The 16969-nt window shown below is 35.6% G+C and overlaps 1 pseudogene; it reads right to left on the reverse strand.

The window, feature by feature from the left end:
• Window positions 1-3776: 3776 nt before the first annotated feature.
• On the reverse strand, window positions 3777-14205 carry LOC144373365 (spermatogenesis-associated protein 22-like; annotated as a pseudogene).
• Between the last annotated feature and the right edge of the window lie 2764 nt (window positions 14206-16969).

The following is a 16969-nucleotide window of genomic DNA, read 5'->3' on the forward strand; positions in this document are numbered from 1 at the left end:
TTTCTCCCCACGCCTAGATCCAGGGGTGACCTATAAGTCACTTCAGCCACTCAGCATATTCCATTCCCCAGATATACACGTCAGGGTTTCAGTGATAGGGGTGTTTCCAGTCAGAAATAACAATACACAAAAGTTCATTTGTTAATTTCTGGGAAAGAGCAACCAAAAGAAATTCATCTAAGAATGTGACAGTGTGGTGTAAGTCAAAATGGGTCAGGCAAGTCTGTGTTTCTTTTGAAAGCTTCTGGACACTGCATTCTTTGACTTCAGACTCCTTCCTCCATCTCAAAGCTGGCAGATAGTATCTTGCAATCTCTCCCTCTCTGACCTTCTGACTTTGACCTTCCTGCTTCCCTTGTAATTATGTCAGGCCCACCCAGAAAATCCAAGATCATCTTTCCTCTGAGATCCTTCATTTAACCATATGATCCAAGTCCCTTTCACCACATAAGCTAATATTCATAGGCTTTGGAAATTAGGACAGGCATCTTAGGGACCAACACTCTAACTACCTTAGGCAGTATCATTAAAACTGCAATTCTTTGAAATACTTCAGGGAACAGCAAAAATAAGACTTTCATTTCAGAGGAAAAGGACTAACAAGAGATGGAAGTTAAAGCAATGAAGAAACACCATGGCTAATCTCAAAAACAATACTGGGTGAAAATGCAAGCTGTGTAGTTCTATAATACATAAATCAAAAAATAAATTATTGGAATCAAATGTACATTATAAAACTATAAAAAATCATAGACATAAAAGATACTACAGTAGTTATCTCTAGAGAAGCAAATGTATGGGGGCTTCAAATTTACCTCTGACATGGGCATATGGATATGTATTAAATTCTCTGTACTTTTCCATATGTTAGGTTATTTCATAATTTAAGTTAAGTAATATTTATTTAATTAAAATAATGGAGAAAATATGTTTTGGATCTCTACTTGTTTATCTCTTCATACTAAGTAAGATCAAGCTCCAGAAACATTCCACAAAACTCTCCCACTTTTAAATGCTAATTTAGAAAACAGATTAATTATAGTGTGGTTATTCTTATCAGTAAAGTATTCTTATTGTTCTTTCAGAGTATTTTATATGATTTAATTTATATTGGTATGAGCTTTGTCCCATTTAAACACTAGATTTACAATAAGGAGATTCAGATTCTACATTCATTTCTGCTAACTAGTTTCATAATTTTAATTAAGTCTATTTTAAGTATTTGCCTTATTTCCTCACACAACTCAAAGAGGATAGATTACCTGCAAATTTCTTTCCAGTTTTAACACTATGAATCAGAAGAATACTACCAAAAATAACCAAATACTTAACTCACACAAATCAATGCCAAACCTAATCAAGAACTTAAGAAAATTCTAATAAACCATGTTTTCCCTTTGCAAATTTTTCTTCTTCAAGATTCCTTAGGTATTCCTATCAATATTAAAAACTTGTCCAAATACTATGATCCCCACATATTTTTGAAGTATTATACCTATCCAGCACTTCAAAGAAGTTTTCTGTGCATGTTCACAGCAATATTTCATGCTTTCAGTAACTGCAGAAATTATTCTTAGAGAATCATTTTTTCCTTAAACTATAACTGACATGAGGCTTCCTTTTGAAAAATAAAAACATAACATTAGACAAAATCTTTCTATTTCCTCATCATACTTTTACCTTCTATGTTACGATTCTAGGTCTTTATAAGTAAATGTGTAAGACATATAAAAAGAACTACTGAAAGTTTCAGTATAATTACTTCCCCAAATTAAAACCATCAATAGTATACTATAATAGGATAAAACAGGATGCACACAGAGACAATCAAGAAGAGAATTATATGGCATTTATCCACTCATTCATTTGTTCATTCTTTCAATAAGCATCATGTGCCAGATCCTGTGATAGATGTGTGAGTAAAACAATTCCTTTCTCTCATGTGCTCACGTGTGAGGTGGTGAACTGGACACATTCATTCATTCCAAAAGTATTTTTCGGGTACCTATTGTGTGCTAAATATAGCTTCTAAGGAAGTAAAGTGAACAAAACCAAAAAGATATCAGCCTCCACTTATTTTATAATCTAAAAAGGGATTTACTTAGTAAATAAAATATAATAGAACATTAGGAATTGACATATTTAAAAAAACAGATAGGAGGACAAAAAGAACAGAGATTATTATTTTAGGTGGGTGGTTAAGCGGGGACAGAAAGAATAGCAAGTATAAAGGCCATTAGATAGAAATCTTTTTGGCGTTTTTGCAGATCAAACTAAGAATACAATGTAAGATACCAATTTTCAAGGGTGGGAGATAATTTTATTTGTCAGGATGAGTGTTGTGAAGGTCACCTGATAGGAGCCTTTTTTGAAAAAAGGTACACTTAACCCCTTCTCCACCTCCTAACTACAACTCTAATATGACTCCTGTTGAAGATTATGTTATAGGGAGCCACTGTTTCTAAGGTGATTATGTCATATCATTCTTTTGTGCAAGGAAACATAAAGTTGAAAATCACTATAAGACATGGTATATTGGTCACATGCTATATTGGTCTCCAGAGAAAAAAGAAAAGTGGAATTTACCCTGATGACTTACTTAAAAGACTGCTTTTTCAGACATATGGACAAAACAAACATGGGGTACTTAAGTACCCAAAGGCTAACATTAGTATGAAACTATTACCATTCCCAGGCTGAAAGAACAAGGGAAAGAAATAAAATTTCTGAAAGCCAGACTACTGGACAGACTATGTCATGTAGCTCCTTCTATCAGTACAACATTTAAGTAGAGAGAAAAATGGGAAAACACAACCGCTCCACCCACCCTTTGATGTCATCCCAATGATTCCCATTGGGTGATCTTTAGCAGAAGCCAGCAAGTAAGGGATCCCAGGATGAGGCACTATGTAGATGATTCAGCCTTTTAGGGTACGAGAAGAAGATATGGAGAATCCATTGGGCCAGGGGTGAGACAGGGACAAATAACCAGCACACATACTATATAGAAGACATTTATTAAAACAAGTGGAATACTGTGCATAAAGAGAATGTGAAGCTGAGGTACAGGTATAGAGAAGATATAAACCAAAGCAGGAATTAATTAGAGTGCATGCCATGTTTGGAGAACTGTGCAGAGTTTGGAATGACCAACACATTGAGGAATTAGTGGAATGTGGAATATGAGGCTGGAAAGGTAGAATAGGACCAGATGATGAAGCAGAAATCAATAAAAAATGGCCTGTACTCCAAATCTAACCTGCTGTATGTTTCTTTACACTTATTTACACTGGAACACTGCCATGCCCATTCATTTACACATTGTCTATGGCTGCTCCAAGTTAGAGTGGCCAGAGTTGAGTAGCATAGTTGTATAATTGCAACAGAGATAGTATGGCCCATAAAGCCACAAATACTTATTATTTGGCCCTTTACAGAAAAATGTTTCTGTTCTATGTTGGGGGAAAATATGTAAGAATGACATACAAAAGTTGGATGATTTCTGAAAGTAAAGAATAAACTTTTATCCTAAATCAATAATCAATGAAACCTAGTATTCACTAGGAAACTCTAAAGCAGTTATGAAAAAAAGCAGCTACATGCTAAGAAAATATTTTAGAAACTAATATTCATCCCCTCCAGTGGAACTGGATATTTATGCTAATCAAGAAACATACCAGGGGACTGAATTCAAATATTCTTAACCTCTAAAACTTTCTAAATATCTATTTACTTCACATTTTCAAAATATACATAAGTCACTCGTTCATTAATGTTTAAATGTTTACCTTCAGAGTGTTTTCTTCTGGAATATCATCCAACATTTTGTTCTTAAATTAATTTTGTTGAAAATTGAGCTTAAATGCCTATAATGCACTGTTTTGTCTGGGCATTTTGTTGTAGAGCCAGAAACTTTTGAGGAACGCATTTGTCTTGAGTACCTTAATGGTTTCTGTGGTTGCATCTCAAATTCACTGAAAAGAATTTATTCCATCATTTGTCACTAGGTTTATTCTTTTACATTAAGTCATTTTATCCCAAGTTTTCAAGCTACTATTTTTGTTGTCATCTCTGTAAATGTATTAGGAAGAAAGAAGGGGAAAAAGGTAAAATGCTTATTTCTGTATACTTTTAAATTAAAGGACAATCATAAAAATTTTTATTTACATGGCAATTCCTGGTTTACAAACTACTTTGTAACTAACTAGTTTGAAATTACAAACACATCATCACAACAACCCTTCAATAAATTAGCTCTCTTTCCAGATGAGGATAAAGAACCTTAGTGTGCAAATAATGTACTCAAAGTCTTTTATCAAGTTACTTACAAGTTTAGAACTAAGAGAACACTATACCATATATTTTTAAACTATGCCAGCCTTCACCTGATAGTGATTGTCTCCAAGTGGAAAGAGTTTGCTTAATTCTTTATACATTTATACATCACTACAAAGTAAATTTTTGAAGTTAAACTATGGTTTATAAATCACAAGGAAAAATGATTATACACAGGGTATATACCTCTTTGATAGATATGTTGTGCTTTTCCTGTGTAGCTAAAAAAGCCTACTAGTCAATCTGTTGTAGTATTTACTAACTACATTAACCTAAATGGAGTTGTATCAACTGATCAGAACATGTTGTTAATGAGGGTAAAATCAGAAAGGTGTTTTCTAAGTAGGCTAGTAGTTTTCTAAAGGAAAAAAACTAGTACAAGTCACAAATTCTTCCTGAATAATTTTCTTGGAAATATCACCAGTATTATTACAAGAGGGCAATCAATACAATCCACCTCTTGTTTAATAATCCAAGAAAAGGTCTAGATTTGCTAGTGACAGGAATAAATCTAGGTTTTATGTGACCTAAAGCTTGTATAATTTGGAAAGTACAGGTGAATAAATTAAGTGCAAAATTAAATGTGAACAAGACAGAATTTTAAAAAATCACAATTTAAAAAATTAAGTTATACTACAAACCTTACAATATCCAGGAAAAATATAGCAAGCTTTATTATTTATTAACTGTCTGATACACAGACTTTTTTCCAACATTGATCACCTCCTTTTCCTATGACAATAATTTTGTTTCTTTATTTCAGTAGAGAGTACAGAAGTACAATTTTGTCTTTCCTCTCTCATGGCTATTCAAATTATTTTTATTAATTATAGTCTAGGAAGGTTTCTTTCAGCTTCACAATTACATAATAGTTCATCTAACATCAGCAACATTTTTACTCAGAAGGTATTCCTGGCCTGGGGACTATCCCTGGGAGAACCACAGTCCTTCCACCTCTGTAGTGTAGCCCACACAGAGTTGCTGTCTCAGAAGCCAATCTAACTCAGCCATGTCCTCAATACCCAACCAGACAACAAAGCCCAAGTTGCAAGGGCTTCTAAGCATGCAAGCAGCAGTGTCTTCCTTGAATCATTCTTTTTGGAGAAACTATAGGTCCAATAGTCAACAAAGCCCCCAAAGCAAGCTGTTGCTGAGTCCAGATGGATATGAATGTAGCAGATGACTCTAGGTTAAGATGACACTATAAGGTAAAAGTTGCTGCCTTCTTCTCTGGCCCATGGATGGGGACATGACTTTGAAGGGGACAATGTAAATGAGGCCTTGATGAGTAAGCATCATTAATTTCATTGGAAATTCTCCTCTCCTAATGAAAACTTCCATGCTTTTTTTGTCATTTAATTCTTTAATTGGCATATTATAATTACACATAATAGTGGAATATACTTTGTGGCACATTATACAAGCACATAACATTATTTCATTCCCCAGTATCTCTATTTTCTTCCTCCCTCCCCCTGATCCCCTTTCTCTACTGATCTCCTTTATAATTTCATGAGCTCATTCTGCCTTTTGTTTTTCTTTTCTCTCTAGCTTCCACATGTGAGGGGAAACATGGCCCTATGATTTTTTGAGCCTGGCTTATTTTGCTTAACATAATCCTCCCAAGTTCCATTTATATTCATGTAAATGATATAATTTTATTCTTCTTTATGACTGAGTAAAATTCCACTCTGTATGTATCTCACATTTTCTTTATTCATTTGTCTGCTGACAGACACCTAGGCTAGTTCCATAACTTGGCTATTGTAAATTATGCCGCTATCAACATGGGTATGCATGTAACACTACAGTATGCTGATTCTAGTCCTTTTGGATAAATACTGAGGAGTGGCAGAGTTGGATAATATGGTAGTTACATTCCCAGTCTTTTGAGGAAACTCCATGCTGATTTTCATAGTGATTGTTCTAATCCTACCAACAGTGTATAAGAATTCCTTCCCCCACCATATCCTTGCCAACATTTATTATTATTTGTGTTTTTGATGATTGATATTCTAAATAAACCTCCTACACTTTGAATAACCTACTGAACTATACTCAATCACTAACAGTTCACATCAATAGGAAAACAAAATCTCCTTGGACTGCCAAAAAACATCATGAAAAATCAATAAAAAATTCATATATATGTATTTTAACATTTTCTAAAATTTTTGCTATAAATTCTATAATGCATATTGTTCTAACATACTTTAAGAGAATATGTGTAACAAATTTAAAAAACTATGAATACCCTACAAATTATTGGACCTAATTATTGGAGAAGTGAGGCTAGAAACACCTCAGAGAGAAGTTAGAACTTAGGTTCAAAGTCAAAAATCATTGAAGAGAAGAGAAGCTATTGGAGTGAAGCACAACTAATACAAAAGTAAAGACAACATGCTAATTTTAAGAGAAAGAAACTAAAATTTTCTTCTCCCTTCACCAAATGCCGGTAAGGACACGGAAACATCTGGTTCACGAGTATTTAAGCTAAGGTTTAATTTCAGCAGTTGCCAAGAAGCTTAAAGATCTCAATAGGTTATATATTACAAGAAATGCTAGAGTTCTTCAAGTTGCAAGAGAAAGATATTAAAGAGCAACATGAGATTATACTTATGAAACTCATTGGCAAAGGTACGTATGTAGATAAAATCAGTACTCATAGGTTTCCATATATACAGATTCAACCAACCACAGGTCAAAAATATTTTGAAAAAAAAATAGTGTTTGTCCTGAACAAATAAGACTTTTTCCTTGTCATTGTTTCTTAAACAATATAGTATAACAACTATTTACACAGAATTTATGTTATATTAGCTATTGTATATAATCTAGAGATGATTTAAAAGTATAACAAGAATGTCTATAGGTTATATGTAAATACCATATAGAAATTTCTTAAATGCCTTTCTGTCTAAAACAGGAGGAAAAGATAAAGGAGGGGAGAAGGGCAATGAGGAGGGGAGGAAAAAGACAAGAATAGAAGACAAATTTTAAGTAGACTCACCTCCAATCACTTTGGCTTCTTGTAGTATTTGATTGAGTTTATTCAGAGACAGAATCTTGGCTTCTTAGGAGATGAGAAACTGAAGGTGGTATTTGACTTTCAAGGAAATAGGTCTTATTAACTATAAATAATTTGTTTCAAATCAATAAATGTAAAATATACACAGAAAAATGGCATCAGACACACATTTATTGGCTTATATTTTTTCCACATATCTTATATTCATTTTTTGTTGTTGTTAAAGGAGCCAACTCTGGATTTATAGCTTCCCAGGCCCAATCTCAAAAGAATAAGAACACAGACAAAAGTAAAATAGGTAGCATTTTTCAAAACAACAATTTCATATTTATTTAACTTAGAAAATGTAAAAACTTGAAGATAAAGGCCTCTTCAATGGCACTTACTGTTAAATTTGCCATAGCCTGCCCTATTGATTTTTATAGATGTCTTTCTTCCTCTTTGTATTTAAGCAAATATAATAAATTCTAATATAGAATCATATACTTTGTAACATAAAAATTCTAATATTGTATCTTATACTTTGTAACATAAATGCAGTCTACCCCCATTTTTTTATTCTATACTGCAGCAGGAAATACATCATAACCCATAACAGATACATACATAATGTGTATGAGAGAGATGAATAGACGCAGACCAAAAGTGGGTAAGAGAACATAACAAAATCTCACCATCATATTTTATCCTTATTATGTAGGACACATACTGGTATTTTCTATTATACTCTGGTCTCTTCTATTTCTTTCTTTCTTTCTTTTTTTTATAAAGACTGGTTATATCCCAGCCCAACTACTGAGTCAAGACAAAAATTTGGAACACACTGATGTAGTCCTTTCTTTTATCCAGTGTAAGAATCTTATTATATCTGTGACAAACAGTCATCCTAGTCAGAGCTTAAAGGTTTAGTAATTGAGGAAAATGCATTTTTCCTTATGAAGTAGTTCATACTTGTTATTTTTCAAGGTCAACATTCATGCTACTTATAAAAAATATTTTAAGTGGTGGTGAACAATTTTTTCTGTATTTATATTGGTGCATTATAGTTGTATACAATGGCAGGATATGTTGGGATGTGTTGTTACATATTCATAGTACATACAATATAACAATATAATTTGGCCAATATCATTCCCTAGTCCTTCCCCTTTCCCTGCCCTCCTTTTTCTCCATGGTCCCTTTACTCTTTTCTACTAATTATCCTTTGATTTTTATAAGATTCTACCCCCCACCATGCACACACTTTATTTTCATTTTTCCTCTTTAGCTTCCACATGAGAGAAGACATATGACCCTTGAAATTTTGAGTTTGGCTTATTTGGCTTAACATAATGCTCCAAAGTTCCATTCATTTTCCTACAAATGGCATAATTTCTTTTTTATTTATGGCTGAATAAAACTCTATTGTGTATATACATCACATTTTCTTTATCCGTTCATCCAGTAATGGAACCTAGGTGGGTTCCATAGTTTGGCTATTGTAACTGTGCTTCTATAAACATGGTTATGCATATTTCACCACAGTATGGTAACTGTAATTCTTCAGGATGAATACTAAGAAATGGTAAAGCTCAGTCATATGATGGTTCCATTCCCAGTAGGAGTGGTGGAGAATTTTTTTAAATGGTAGGTGATGACTAGATAAATGCTGACTTGTGCCTACCCATTCGAATTTCTAATTTTATATCCATAAAAATGGGAATAATAGGAACTTTATACCTCAAATTCCTCTAACATGGAAGAAAAAATAATATTAGAACTATATTAATGTCTCTGAAAAACTAAAATAAATTAACAGTATGAGTATTGCTATATATAAAGATCTTTAAAAATTGTAGTTGTGTAAATATTCTATTAATAATTTTAATATCTCCCAAACTTAAATATATACAGCTATCATGAACCAAATATACTTCCAAATATCTGCCTGCGCATGCCTTCATCCAAAGGGAAGTACAAAGTCAGCAAACACATCTCCCAGTACTTACAATGATAGCTAATTGGTTCAGAAGTGAGAGGCCTACACATAAAGCTAAGTCAGGATTTTAGTGGTCTCACATAAATGACAAAAAGAACCAAAGCCTCCCTTTCTCTAGGATTTAATAAAGAGATACAGAAGGCAATCAACCAATGACCTTTGAGAGCTAGAACTACAAGATTATGTAGCTGGGTGCATGCCTGTAATCCCAGAAGCTCGTGAGGCTGAGGCAGGAGGGTCGTGAGTTCAAAGCCAGCCTCAGCAAAAGTGAGGCACTAAGCAACTCAGTGAGACCCTGTCTATAAATAAAATATGCAATAGGGCTGGGGATGTGGCTCAATGGATGAGTGCCCCTTAATTCACTCCCAGTACCCCCCCACCCTCCAAAAAAAGATAATGTATCTTAGCAATGGCAACTTAGCTCATATGGAAGTTGAAGCTATAAAGGAAGCAAACTGGATGGGAGTGCCTTAATCCATTTAGGTTGCTATAACAAAATACCTTTACTGGATATGTTAGAAATAATAAGAAGTTTACTTTTTAATACTTATGGATGTTGGGATGTCTTATTAAATCACCAATAGATTAGGTATCTGACAAAAGCTCACTCTCTACTTCACAGATGGCACCTCTTACATGACAGAAGAAGCAAAAAACTCCCTCAGATACATGCACAGCGTGTGTCACAAATCCCATCCTTGAGGGCAGAACATTCATGACTTAAGCACCTCCTACAGGCCCCATCTTTTAAACTACTATCACATTGTTGATTAAGTTTCAACATATGAATTTTCAGGCCATAGAAGAAAATAAAGAATCAGCAAATGAAGAAAGGCAAAAATTCTATAAAAAGAGAAAGAAGAAATTAGAACAAAGCACCAGAAATTTCTGGGCTTCTATTCTACCTAAAGTCTAATTTTTTCCACATTTTTCCTGTGTTCCATGCATACTTATCCCTGTTCCTAAGGCAACTTGAGTTCCTCCATTCTTTACTACCAAATGTATAGATCACAAAATATATATCTGTTTGAAAAAGAAAAAAAAACTTTGCAACGTAGGTTACTACTCATTAGAACAAATCTAAGATACTCCATTTTAATGCTAAATAACCCTTGTAGACAGAAATTCAAACTCTTGTATCAGTCAAGAAATCTCTGCATTTGTATAGTAAAAGAAGATAAAAAAACTTTCTACTCTTGTTATAAAGAAAATTTCCAGTTTTCTACAATCCCAGTTCTTGTTTACTGAAATATTTCATGTTACTCATTTTCTTACATGTTGGCATCAGAGGGAAATCATAACTATCAGAAGCAATACTGATACCTGGATCATTTTTAAGTGGATTAGATGTTAAGGGCTAACTATACCTCTTCTTCTGATTGAACAAATGTACAGGCAGACAGCCTACACTGAATATAACAATAAATTAGTCCATAACAGAAAAACAATCAGATCTACTTATATATAATGCACAAATTTAATTTCTACTTCTATATTTTAATGTACTTATTATAGATATATTTCTATGCCCTTGAATTGGTTTTCATATTCTTTTTAAAATCCTAAATAGCTTCCTTTGTCTCTCTAAAAAGTACTTTTTTGTTCGACCTTTACATTGCTTTCCTCCTGTTTGGAATTAATTCCCATTTCTTCTCTCATCCCACTTTTTGTTTTCCTTATTTCTCTCATGTGCTTATTTACTACCATTTCAACTGTAGAGAATCCATGATGTATAACAGAGATGAGGAAAAATAAAAATTTCAACCATGCTTTTCAAAACCCCAATCACTATCTGGATACTACCAGCATATCTTTTAGGGTCATGGTTCTCCAAGTTTAGTTTGACTTAAATTTAATCTAGAATTTTGCTTAACATGCAAGTTATAATAACATAAACCCATTCTTATAAAAATTTTAATTCAACAGATACTAGTTTGGAGCATAAACTCTATGATTTCAACAAGCACCCTCAGTGTCTGTAATGATATTTCTTATAGGTAATTTTAAGAATGCCTAGAGAGAAACAATATCTAATCCAAATGAGAAAAAAAAATCTCTACTTCCTCTAGACAACAGAACTAGGATCTCAAGTCAGGCCAGAATTCATAATGTATAGACTTTAAAACCCATAAGTAAACTCACAGGAAAAGAGGTCCAAAAGTTTATTTCTTCAAAGAGAATCACTGGAAGAACTCAGATAGGACTCAGGCTTCTTAAATCTCAGTTCAGATCTCTAGCCTCTATTGTCTAGCTGCACTACAGGAGAATTCTGAGTCTAAAAACTCTCTGATGAAATATTAAATTATGTGAACTCTTCAGTCAGACTATTGCATAATAATTATGTATTTGAATCACAACTTCAAAGTATAAACATGGGCAATTTCTTTAAACTCTTTGTGCCAACATGACACAAACTGACAGGCAGAGTAACAAAATTATTAAGCTTTAGAGCCAGACTCCAAGGTTTACATCCTGGTTCTACCATTTAATAGATTTCTTGTTTAACCACTTTGTGTCTTAGTTTCTTATATGAAAAACAGGGACAATAATAACAACTATGTTAGAGAGTTGGTGGAAGAATTAAATGAATTATGTTAATGTCTAGAAATGGGTCACCATAAATAATAGTTATCATTATCTTTATTGTGGATCGTACTCATCCCCTGGTTCTCACCATTCTTGCCCTATACTTATATTACCTAATAAGTTAGGAAAACAGAAATGATAGCTGTTAGGAAACATATGTACTTCTGGAAATATTTTTACCAAATCAATCATGAATATAATTAAAAATAGATCCACTGTTTTCATCTTAAAAAGCATAAAATAACTCAAGCTCCTAAGATCTGCAGAAGAACACCAGAGTGAATGTAAATTTTTATTTTACTCCCACCTCTGCCACTAAATACTTTTGGTTGAGTAAGTTTTATTTTACCCCCTTGACCTAAAAAGAAAAGAAGTAAGACTCAATGTTTCATCTTTCTTATTCTTTCCAAAATGTTTCACCTACAAACTACACAAGCTTTATATGGCATATACAAAATAAAGAGGCTTCAAAAATAAACTTGTTCAATACCTGCTGTAATTCAAGTTGAATTTTCATTTAAATTCTCTTCATTTTCTTTTATATCAGTCTATTAAGGTTTCTTTTACATTCTAGATTCACAAAGTGAAATTGTTTAACCAAACCTTCCAAGAAAGAACTTGGTAACTCATATTGTATCAACAACAAAATAAATACCCAGCATACTAATTATGGAAATTATGTTTGAAAATTACACTGAAACCTGATATTGTAAACATTTTAGAGAGTCCTTTGCTTCCAGCACTGTTCAAAATAAGCTGTTTGGGGTGAATATATCTTTGCTTCCTAATATATGCATATTTTTACATTGTCTTTAAAATTTATTTCAGAATCAAAGGAACAGCATAATTCTGAGTCAGATCTACAAAGAGGGAAAGGGACTATAGCACTGGCAAACTCACAAGTAGGAAATATACAGTACTGAACTAGCCATAGGAGAACATGATCTGTGTCCTACTTCGTGACACTATGCAAATCACCTGCCTTTTAAATTAGTTTGAGACTACCAAAATCCTCACTTCATAGTGAAAACAAATACAATGATAAATTTCCACTCAGTTTTCACAATTTCATCAAATAAAGGGTTTTTTTATTTCATGAAATAAAGGAGTTTTTTTCTCTTTTACAACATATTTGCTACTGTGATTTTTCCACCTACAGCCTCCTAATATATTTCAATCAAATCCAACAAATACTTGCCTATTGCATGGGTGAAAAGGAAAGATACAAACTTAATTAAGATCATTTCCAAATTCCATACCCAATAATACATATGGACATAAACAGAAATAAGAATGATACAAATCAGATTTAGATAAATATTAACTTACAAATATCATTGTAAAAAATCAAACTTGGAAAACATGATACAAATATCATTGTAAAAATCAAACTTGGGAAACATGAGGTGAGGGGCTGCCCCTGCTTTGTTTCTCTACCTTGACTTGAAACTAGATATAGTAGGCCCTTTTGAAAATATTTTTGGTTCTATTCTAGGAACCAAAACAGAGGTTGTCACACTTTTTCTCGAAATAGAAACACCAGTGCAACTTATATCCTAATCATAAGGGTGCATAAAAGGGCCATTACATCTTTCACTATCCTATGGTCAAAAGAAACACATTTTTAAAGTGAAAAAATCCTCCCCTGGATCCCCTACCTTGCAGAACTCCTACTTCCAGTTGGACCTGAGTGCCTTAGTGATGCGGTTGTGTGGCACAGGTGTGCAAAAAGTTTGTTCAACTTGCCAACACTTCTCGTCCCCAAAGACTGTTGCCAGATGGGCATGTTTGGGTCTCCCCTTGCGGGGGAGGAGGCACTGTGCCCATTAGGGTCTATGGTCTTTAGGTTCCCCAAACCTCCCTGACCCAGCCAGGGCCCTGCGGCATTTTGTCACTAGGGTAAATGCAGGGGCTTTCCCTTCTTGTCCTCGACCATTACATGACACACAACCAGAACCTGCAAGTTCCTCCACCTTGGTCGACCTTCCACAAGACACCCCAGTCAAAGATTGCCAGCCTTCACCTTCTTCAAGAGAAACCCGCGCAGGCGCACTTGGCCTCGCAGCTGACTGCGCAGGCGCACATGCCACCTGTGCGTTGGTGCGGGCGCATTTGGCGTTCTTGCCCCTGAGAACCGCGGGAAGGACAACTTTAAAGCACTTCTCCTGCTTTGTCACACTGTAAGGAGATGGCCCTACCTCTTCAGCCCTTTGCCCAGATAGTGAAGGCGCTTGTTCTGGTCACTGGAGAGGCAGAGACAGATGTTCCATCCAGTCATCCTCTGTCCCAGCTGCATGGGAAAATTGTGAGTCCCTCTTTCCTGCACCCCTGGTCATCTCTTAACTTCTAGACTTCAATTTTCAAGACGCTGGTGGCAACCTGGACTGTGTCTAAAAGAGGATGACTCCCAGGAACATAAAACCAAAGCGTCACTATCTTGCTTGGTCTGGCTGCATTTCTGAGTCAGGTCTATCTGTTGGGATGAGAGTTCCCAGGATGTTGGTGGGTGAACTGAGGCCTTCCTGTGGGTGACAACCATGCGAGGCAGAGAGCAGTCAGTAAGGCAGAGCCAGTGCTGCTAGAGCAAAAGAGCCCATGAGCCAGGGAGATACTTGTCAGATCAGGCTTGGCAGGCAGCAACCAAAGTTGGCAGATTTAAAAGGGCCGCTGAACAGGCTTTATTGAGATATCACTCCCGGCCGAACTGGATCAGACCCACAGAGGGGACAGGGGAAGGGTCTGAGGAGAAACCCAGTGGAAGCTCCACCGGACTGGACTTTCATGGGGCTTACAGCAGGAAGGGAAGGGCTTGGGACAGGAAAAGGTGTCTCTAGGGTCCCTTGCCCCCTTGGAGTTGGTCAGGGGAGTTGGCTGAACTCCAGGATTGGCCAGGGGGTCCTGCTGATTGACAGGCGTTAGTCAGGAGATCTGGCTGATTGACAGGTGTTTCCGCCAGCATCTGATTGATGTTCAAAGCAGCACGGGCTGCTTTGTTCTAAATTGCCACTAAGTTGCCACCAAGTCGCTGCCACCGACCTAACAACTAACATTATCTGGAACTTATATAGATACATAAACATTTTCATTCTTCCAGAGCTAACTCCACTAAGCTAATTTCATTCCATATTTATTGTTTTATAGAACATAACTAAATGATTTCTAAATTTTGTACTAGAAAAATCATTTTCTATTGGAATAAACTTCCTTCTGAATGTTGTAGTAAAAATGTATCAGTTGACTTTATGTATTTGGGATGGGGGAGGGTAACTGGGGACTGATCAGGGGCACTCAACCACTGAGCCACATCCCCAGCCCTATTTTGTATTTTATTTCGAGACAGGCTCTTGCTGAATTGCTTAGTGCCTCACTGTTGCTGAGGTTGGCTTTGAACCTATGATCCTTCTGCCTCACCATCCTCAGCTGCTGGGATCACAGGCATGTGCCACTGCACCCAGCTCAATCGACTTTAGCATGTAAAGTTTTACCAAGTATCCTTCTCCCACTGTAAATGTTCTGTTATGTTTTATTTGAGTCCAAATCCTCAGGGTCATTTTTTTCAGTCGTAAATTTTGGCAAGAAAACTTTATCCTTTCATCGAGTTTTAGTTATGTATAAAATTTCTAATGTGCCATTTAGATCATTGTGGTTTCAGTTTTGGAGATTCATTATTTCTATTGAGCCTAATATTTCCTGACTCAATTGTTATCATCTTCAGTGTTTCTAATTAGATGTGATTTTTTTTCTTAATCTACAACACATGGCTATGTAGTGTTAGTCATTTTCAGTTTTATTTTTATTATTTCTGACAATCTGCCAACTCTGTTTTCTCATGTATAAAGTAGGAGTGCTCATAATAATAGTGCTTCTGCCAGGTGTTACTATGAGAATTAAGCAAGTTAATGCATGCCAGCACTTAGCTCAGTGCCCAGCACTTAGTTCAAACATAGCACAAAAGACCCTTTGTCAGCTGCTCCTCCCCAACAACCTCTCTAGACTCCATCCCCATTCTCTCTGTTCCAAGGCCTTTGTGTTGTTTTATTCCTGAACAATCCATCCAAACTGATTCTTCCCCCTAAAATTTTCTCCCAACTTCATGAATATCCCCCATACACCCATACACACCCACCCCAGGCCTTGCTCTAGCTAATTCCTGTGTTTCCTTCCAAATGCAACTCAGCTCTCATTTTAGGTATGAAGCCTTCGTCTCTATCTGACTTAGTTACCCCATTTGCCCATCCTTCCATCTATGCCATCTCAAGGACATTAACAGAGTCTTTTTCAGGGTCTGAAATCTATTAAATGCCTAAGAAAGGTGAGTTGAATAAATGAGTGAGCCCAAATGCCCTTCTCTACCTAAACATCTCCACATTCCACCAATCTCCCTCCTTCTTTTTTCCTTCTTTCTCAGTTATTTCCTGGGTCTTCTCAACTCCTCTCTTGAGTGAAACTCACTCCATCCCGCACTCTTCAGACTGTTACTGTATCTCAAAAGGACAGCAGGAGAAAAATAGTAGTAATAAAACATACTTTCAAGCCTACAATCCCATCAGATTAAACAGGGAAATGTTCCCACTCAGTAGTTCCCCCATGTGAGACATTTTGGTGGTTTCTCCTTACCCTTGAAATGAAGTGTCAAAGCCTCACTTTGATGGGACAAACCCTACATGCTCTGGGCATAGCCACCCCTCCAGCATCATCTCATGTCACTTAGCTCCTTGCTCCAGCAGTTGGGCCACACAGGCTTGATTCTCCAGACCTCAGATGTATCAAGCTTCCTACTACCTGGAGGTCTTTGCCCATGTGTTTTCATTTCTTGAAAGTCTGTCCCACCCTCTCATCTCTTGACCCAGATGACACTTGTCCTCAATGTGATCCAGCCTAGGTTAGGCCTCTCTGTTATAAAAACACACTAACTTTTATATCAGACTAGCACATACCACCACTGTAAAAGTACTAATTTATGAAACTGGGGTAGAGGGCAGTTAAATATTTGTTTACTTAAACTGCAAAAACTCTAAGGGAGCAGGGAGAGTGTCTTGTTC

This window comes from Ictidomys tridecemlineatus, unplaced genomic scaffold (genome assembly GCF_052094955.1).
Source record: "Ictidomys tridecemlineatus isolate mIctTri1 unplaced genomic scaffold, mIctTri1.hap1 Scaffold_3699, whole genome shotgun sequence".
Classification (NCBI taxonomy): Eukaryota; Metazoa; Chordata; class Mammalia; order Rodentia; family Sciuridae; genus Ictidomys; species Ictidomys tridecemlineatus.